Raw genomic sequence first — 8615 nt, forward strand, 5'->3', positions numbered from 1 at the left:
ACTGTATATTATTCTGTATATTTTCAAATATACTGTTAGACCATTTAATATATTGATCATTCATATATGGGAAATATATTTTCATTCCATAAGGGATGACCTATACCATAACGGTTACATTAGAGTTAGGGGATAACACAGTTTGTACAGTATAAAAATCATTATGTCTAAAGTTCCCATAAAACATGAAAACCCAACAACCCAATGGGAATATATCCTTGTTGTGTAAAACATCTGTTCATAATCTGTGAATACACAATTGCAATACGAATAGCACTGGGAGGCGTCTGGAATAACTGTGCAATGATCAATCCGCATTTTTAAGCCAGCTAATTTTACAGAAGGCTAATATTCAGAGTGTCCTTCTCGTATAACGCACAAATGGGCTTCCTTTGTGAAATATAGCAGACCACCTTTTTTAAACTGTTATTTAAGATATATTTGTGCATAAATGTTTGCATTCAAGTTTTTCAGACAGACAGACAGACAGACAGACAGATAGATAGATAGATAGATAGATAGATAGATAGATAGATAGATAGATAGATAGATAGATAGATAGATAGATAGATAGATAGATAGATAGATAGATAGATAGATAGATAGATAGATAGATAGAACCTTTGTAAGATATTGTAAGATATGCGCTCGTCTTCACAAAAACTACATGCAGGGTTTTTAAACATCTCGTGTGGAGAAATATAGGCCTATAGTTTATTCTGGGCAGTATGGTAAGCCATGGCAAAAAGCAGGCTAACTTGAAGGCTATAGCCTTGAAAGGAAAACAAATTTGCCGAGTTAAAACAGAGTTTTTGTTGTTGAATCATATTTTTTCTAGTACATCTTAAAATATAGAGCTCATGACAAAGAAAAGTTCCAGATGGACAAAAATTAAACGCAAAAACTAACAATATCTTAAAAGAAACTAGAGAGTGGCAAACTTTGAAGTAGGGTTCAAGTTTGAATTAGTTGTACAGCTTGAAATGTAAAGCTTGTTCTCATACACAGATATGGCCTATTTATGAATGAAATTCATGCTTTTATTTGTCATTTAAACTGATGCAAACAGGAAAAGAGAGTAGAAAGACGTATTATCCTGTCGCCCCCTCTAGTGGACAGCATCAAGTATTACGCCTTCATTGCTCAGATAACGCAAGTCAATGGATTTTTTGGGGAAAGTCTGACCAAAAGATATAAGCGAGTCAGACCAGCCTGAAGGTCTGTGCAGAGTTTGGGAAAACATTAAAGTTATAGGCGGAGTCAATTTCTCATAATAAAAATAATAATAATAATAATAAATATATGCTGGCTTTCTGTATTAGGTTTTTCTATGAGTGTTGTTTATTCTGAGGTACTCAGTTGAAATTCAGTATGTTAGCATATATTTCGCTAGCATCATGCTAATGCCTAGTATTAATAGTGTTGCACTACTATTGTGCTTATGTGTGTATTCCCCTGATACTGTATATTTACTATTGGAGTGTTTACAATGATTGTGGTGTAGAGAACTATGTTTTTGGGTTGCTGTTACTGAAACCCAGCCGCAAGAAGGCCGTTCTTTAGTTTAATAAGCAGCTGTGTGCTAGTATATTATTTGGTTATTTGATATAAACAGTTAAAGCTACTTGAAGGGAAAATTATACTAATACCATTTATTAGCTTTACTATAGCATCCAGACAGCACTGTCGTTTACATGTATGCTGATATTTTCTTTTCTTTATTATTTATTGTAGAACCACTCACATACTGTACACTTATGAAGACAGACAAGCATCTGTTAGCTGTCAATAAATCCTTTGAAGAGAAGAAGAGCATTCAGTTGCATTCTTACCGATGCACCACAGTGGTCATCTATCCCAACTAGCTACAATTACAGTCCTAGCTATAAAGTCTTAATTACAAATTGGTCCTTCGAGCCGGATTGAGTGACTGCTGTGCATGAGGATGTTCCCATATCGTAGAGGTGATGCAACGCCACTTCCTGATACCCGCCCGAGACGTCAGACACGTCCGCCAACCTGGCTTGCTGATTATGAAGTCTCCCTGCCTGTTGTGGAGAGACCCCCTCAGGCTGCAGCACCCTCCCCACAGTCTCCCTATCAGATGCAGGAGCCCTACTACAGTAGTGAGAGGATCGACCAGATGTTTACGGGCACCTATCAGCTCTTTGACCAGTGGAACCAGACTGGTGCTCGCTCTAAGTATCACGGAGAGTCAGCGTTCTCGGGACCCCATTATCAGAGTACCCCAGATCCACTGTCTCACAGAGTAAACCCAGGGGCTTCACCTGAAATATTAGGTGAGCTGGAAAAGATCAGGGAGGATAACCAGAGGCTTCAACTCATCGTGATGGAGATGCAAACACAGCTTAATTCAAGTAGAGGCCCAGATCCATCACACTACACTGCCCTCTCCCCAATGGAGTACAGCCCGCACGCTCACCCAGCAGTGCTCGCAGTTGCCACAAGCCTACCAAGACCCAAACCACAGGTTACCGTCCATAATACATTAGCACCTGTGCAGGTACCCAGCGAAGTAGAAGTGGATGATGAAGATTGGCCCCTTCCCCCCCCCTCCAGTGGCAGATGATGAGGAGAAGCCACAGCTATCCACTACCACACTGCCCACAGAGTTAGTGGCAGAGCTGATGACATGCCTTAAGAAGATGGGGATCACTCAAGAGCAGCTTCCTGGAATGCCGGCATCTGGCAACAGTAAGCTGGTTGCATCTGGTCAGATGGTGAGGTCACACCAGCCGACGGAACCACAAGTCCATCCACATATCTCACCCCATTCAATTCCTCCTGAGCCAGGCGCAGCTGATGAACAGAGACACGAAGACTGTCACTCCAGCCGAGCAACAGAGTACATATATCGGGGTCCCCAACCCACCATCCCAGACTTTAGTAGAGGGGACCCACGTGAGTTTGCTAGGCTAAAGACCTCCCAGGAAAATCTCCTCCCCAAGGATGTTACGGAGAGGTTTAAATATCAGATTCTAGTTGACCATCTCAAATTTGAAGAAGCACTCCTCATTGAAGACTCATACACCAACTCTACTCAACCCTACACTGACACCATGGCCTCTTTAACAGAGCACTATGGGCAACCTCACCAGCTAGCATTAAGGCGTATTGCCGACCTGATGGAGGCACCTAACATCCGTAGTCAGGACATCGCTGCCTTTAAAGGATTTGCCCTTCTTAAAGCTAGATGCACTATTGGCCGCTGTGGCGCAAGAAATGCGGAGGCCATCTTAAACCGGTCACACTCCTATTTGCGTTGCATAGCAGCAGTAGATGCCAGAGCACTGTGCAGTATATTCCTGCTCAAATCGGCGGACCATCACTCGGGGAATACTTTTCACAAGTAAGATTTAACATTTATCATTACCGTACTATTGGTTGTATTTTGTGAACAAAATATTCAATGTGTCCTGTATCGTAGCTACGTGTATGACCTTTGCAGCTAAAAAACCCGCGTGAAAATCGAGCGGAGCGGGTGACCGGTTTAAGATGGCGGCCCCACGGCTCGTCCGCGCCAATAGGCAGTAGCGGTCGACAGGGCATATATATATATGATGTCTATGATTGAGAAACCATAGACGTCTCTATATGATATCTATGTTGAGAAACGGCCTATATCTATGACAACCGCTTACTAGTGGTGGGCAGATCGAGGCTTCGTGAAGCAATGAAACAGTTGAACCAAATGGTCCATATTGTTTCGAGGCTTCGAATCAATCCGACACCCGTCGCAACGGTGACACCTAGTGGTCACTTGCAGGTGTTGATCTGAAACAACCTTGACGAGCCATGAAAATTTGTTGTTTTTTTATTATTGTACTTTTCTAATATGTGAATCGTGTAACCTATAGGCTCCTCACTGTGCATAATGTTATTTTGGTCCTGCAAAATGAATATTAATAAAATAAATCAAGCCACAATGTCTCACTTTTTTACATATTTTTATTCAGAAATATTAATTTCTCTGCTGTGGAAGGACTTAGCCTACTTCTTTTTTTACAGATAATTTCTCCAGCCTTTGAAAAAATCCTCTCACAAGGGACACTTGTTGCTTGCATGCAAAGATATTTTTTAGGCAGGACATACAAATGAGGAAAGATTACTGCTCTCTCTTTCCAGTAAGTTAGTGGATCATGAGTTCTGGGCAAATACGCATCGTTGATGTATTTTTTCACTTCCACTGTGGCATCAGCTGCAGCATTGTGTATCATCTGGGTTTGATGGATACGAGTATCAAAAAGTTCCCATAAACTGTCCTGTGTTTCTACTGGTGGTGATGTTGATGGTGATGATGTTGACATTTCTGGCTCTGAATAAAAATGAAAACAGCAATTAGTAAAAAAATGCTAAAATGATGGCATATATGAAGTATATATTACATGAATCAGATTACATAACATAACACAGACTGAAACTGCTCACCAGGATTTGTGTTTGAACGCATCAGTGAAGCACACTCAAGTGTCATGTGCTTTTCAGCGTTCTGGGCTTTGGCAGCATTTCCAAATGCCATATTTTTTAACCTTGGGTCCAGCAGTGTAGCCAGTGCCAAGGCTCTAAAACTCTCATAACCTCCACATCTGGACTGCACACCTTCTTGCAGATGTGAGCCTATGAGCCAAAACAGGAGAAAAAAATATATAAAAATGACAATAATATGACAGTTATGGCCAATTACATAGTATGGTCATTGTGGCCTACCTAATTGTACAGTTGATTCCTGCGTTGCATTTCACACACACACACACACACACACACACCTCACTTTATTTGGGGTTTCTAAATGGAAATGCTCCCACAGCACAGATGTACGCCATCTCTTCTGGGGAGCCTCCATTTTATCTATCTATCCAAATCTATCTAGATATGTATCTACAATCTATCTATGTATTTAGATATGTATATATAATATGTATCTATAATCTATCTATGTATTTAAATATGTATCTATAATCTATATATCTATAATCTATCTATGTATTTATATATGTAGCCTATCTATTAATCTAGCTGTCTATATATATTTATATCTATGTATCTATTAATGTGTCACTATACTCTGTGTCTCTAGCCTATCAGTCAATGTGTTGTGTAAATTAAAGGTAAGCCTAAATATAACTAAACAAATCGCACTATAAATGTTAGGGTTAGGGGTTAGGTGGGTTAGGGTTAGGAGGGGTTAGTGTTATATCACCAAAAATCCGCTATCTCAAAATCAAACTCCTCTCACAAAAACCCTCGAGGTCAATATGCGTTGATTTCACTTTTATACAGATGTGCGATTGTGTGGTCTGTTTCCGACCGTGTCAATCAAACGCTGATTCGGTGGATCACACCTGATGAAACACTTAGTGAAACACTTCGAGGCTTCGTTTGGCCATAGTCACGTGACATGGGTGTTTTGAATCACGCTTCGAATCAGTGTTTCGAAACATCTGCGCTTCGGGATCTCACAAAGCTTCGGAACGACTGTTTCGCGTCAGCCATCCCTACTGCTTACTACTTACGATCGCTTCCGGGTCACGAAAAATACCAATGCAGAATTAAGGATTACGATTTATATACGTATTTTGATTTCCGATTTCCATCTATAAACACATCAAGGACAATCGGATAACAAGATTATTTTCGTTTTCCGTTTTTTAATATCAAAACAAAAAACGAATAATGGGTTGTTTTCAGTACAAGTTCAAAACCTAGCGCTCTGACTTTTGCTACTCCTTTTGCGGTATTCCTGTTGCAAAAAATTGATTTTATAAAATGTACTTTTATTTTTACAGGCTGGAACCAGCATCTCCTGCCTCCTGGATAATTCCCAGACAATGGGGGAAAGCCATCAACCCCACATTGTCTGCTTAGGAGCCCCAAGTTCTACAGCGCAATACATCATTGTGGCCGAGAATGACAAAGTCACCATTCACTTGAGGTTGTGGTTCCACTGTTGGTGTGTTCGGTCAGACTTTTTAAACTGGTTGTATACTTGCTTTAAACTGTGACTTAAAGGGATAGTTCACCCAAAAATGAAAATTCTGTCAGTAATTACTCTCCTTCATGTTGTTCCAACCCCGTAAGACCTTCGTTCATCTTAGGAACAGAATTAAGAATTAAGATATTTTTGATTAAATCTGAGAGCTGGATCACTCCTCCATAGTCTTCTAGGGGAATGAAACTTGCCAGCCCCGAAAAGTTATTAAAGATATCATTAAAATAGTCCAAGTGACTACAGTGGCTCAATCTTAAGTTTATCAAGCAACGAGAATACTTTTTGTGCGCAAAAACAAAGAAAAATAACGACTTTATTTCAACTGTTAATTTCCTTCTCTGTGGGCCTCGACTCAGTTCACTAGTGTAATAGCGTAAGCGTAAAGCCAATGCATGGCCCGAGGAGAATGAGTGGAGAGTTGGTGAAGTGTCCTGGTGAGTTGCTATCTTTTGCACTGGAGCTAGTCTACGAGCAGCAGTGCACAATAACGACACATATTTTTTTTTACTGTCATTGAATAGCACTGAGTGAAAAATCTGTCTTTTTATCCAGGGGCAGTGATTATGACGTTAGTTCAGATAAGTACCGGTAACCTTTGTCGTAGTGTCGTAGTACTGGTAAACTTTGTCAATTTGTCGCGAATTTAATTATTTGCGCGAGTAGATTACATACAAACTCAATTCAAAGACGCGAATAGACGCATCATTTGCGCCAGGCGTCGTGAATGACGCGAATTGGGCGACGCGTTTGCCGCGAACGTCTGCCGCGCAAGATGAAAAATTTGAACTCGAGCGAATGTTCAAGCGTCTAACTAGACGCGTATTTGACGCTCTATTCGTGTTCGGGGTGAACACACCATAAGCGTTTATCTCTTCCTCCGGTGAAAATGTTGTTGCAAACCTAGCCGCCGCGTGTCTGTCGCTGTGTTTGGCAGGTGCTTGTGTGGGCGGTATAGAGAGAGATAGGCAGACAGCCAGATAGCATAACGCTAGCATAGATAGCTAGCAGCTAGATAGATAAATAGATAGAAATATATAGTAGGTAGATTGACAACGTAGAGTTGGTCGCATGTCAGAGGCGCCCGCGCCATTGGATGTGCAGATACCGCATAAACTAGCCTATCTATCTATATATATCTGTCTGTCCATCTATATATCTAGTCTATATATCTATCTATATCTATGTATTTATCTATTTAATTTATCTGAAAATCTGCCATCTGAATCATCTCGTCTACTACTCGTCTCTCTCTAGTCACTCTCAATGCTCTCAAGGCGGTCTTTGGTAAATTCTCTCCCCAAGGTGACGTAATGCAATGCATTGTGGGGGAAAGGAGAATCGTTGCAAACTGCTGTAAGATAGTACCTACTTTTTCGTATTATATTCCGTTTTGTGATACCCAACAACATAATATACAATGGATAAGTGTTTAAATGTTTATTACCAACAAGCAAATTGCACCAATTCGTTGAAAAATTAACCCTGCAACATGGCCTTTAAGATTGAGCCACTGTAGTCACTTGGACTATTTTAACGATGTCTTTAACTTTTTGGGCAACAAGTTTCAATCCCTTAGAAGCCTATGGAGGAGTGATCCAGCTCTCAGATTTAATCAAAAATATCTTAATTCGTATTCCGAAGATGAACGAAGGTCTTACGAGGTTGAACAACATGAGGGTGAGTAATTACTGACAGAATTTAAATTTTTGGGTGAACTATCCCTTTAAGAGAAGAGTCTCTTTGGAGAAGTTTTACACATTGTTCCACAATGTGAAAAAGAAATAGTTTTAGTTTTTCTTAGAGTTCTATCACAAAATGTACTTTCACCCACACTTGTATGCTTATGCAGTCCAAAGAACAAATGAATACAAAGTGATTAATTTGAGCAATGCTGCTGATGTAAAACCTCTTCACATGATGATTTCCTACAAAGAAAACTTTTTTGTAAATCCAAGATATAAAATTGTTTAAAAATGTCTTTATGAAATTCAAATGACATGTGAATGTTGACTTAGTGAAAATGTAGTTGTTAAGTTTTAATAAATACATTTTTTTTTTAAAAATGATTTTTTGTTTTGTATTCATTTTAACTGGCCTACCATCTATGGCACAAATTGTATGATTTATGACACATTAGTGTGCTTGATATTTTAACACACTCCCTGTGTTAAGAACAATAGCACACTGGTTGAGTTAAAAGCAACACAAAATGTGTTGTCCTTAACTAGACACACAGGTATGTTATAACACAGGTTGTGTTGTTTTTAACACATCCGTTTTAAGCGAGTAAGTCTCTCGGTTTGCAAAGATGTAACTGGCATCAAATCTCTGACAGATTTGATTTTTTTTGGGGGGGGGGGGGGGGGGGTTTCCACTGAAAACTGGTTTAGTCGTTACATTTTAAATAGATAAATATTAAGCAAAATGACAAAATAATTAATGAGAATACTTACCAAAAGTTGCTGCAGGTCGCGCTTCACCGTCTCTGTGCACGATTAACGTTGGGTGACTGTCTATGGGTGATTCATTTTTGTATTGGTACAGCGACTAGAAGATTTACAACTGTCAGTCAGGTTGCTCACGTGACATCTACGTCATCAAGCTC

Source organism: Siphateles boraxobius, unplaced genomic scaffold (genome assembly GCF_051911475.1).
Source record: "Siphateles boraxobius isolate OS27281-9 unplaced genomic scaffold, OSU_SipBor_1 84, whole genome shotgun sequence".
Taxonomy (NCBI): domain Eukaryota; kingdom Metazoa; phylum Chordata; class Actinopteri; order Cypriniformes; family Leuciscidae; genus Siphateles; species Siphateles boraxobius.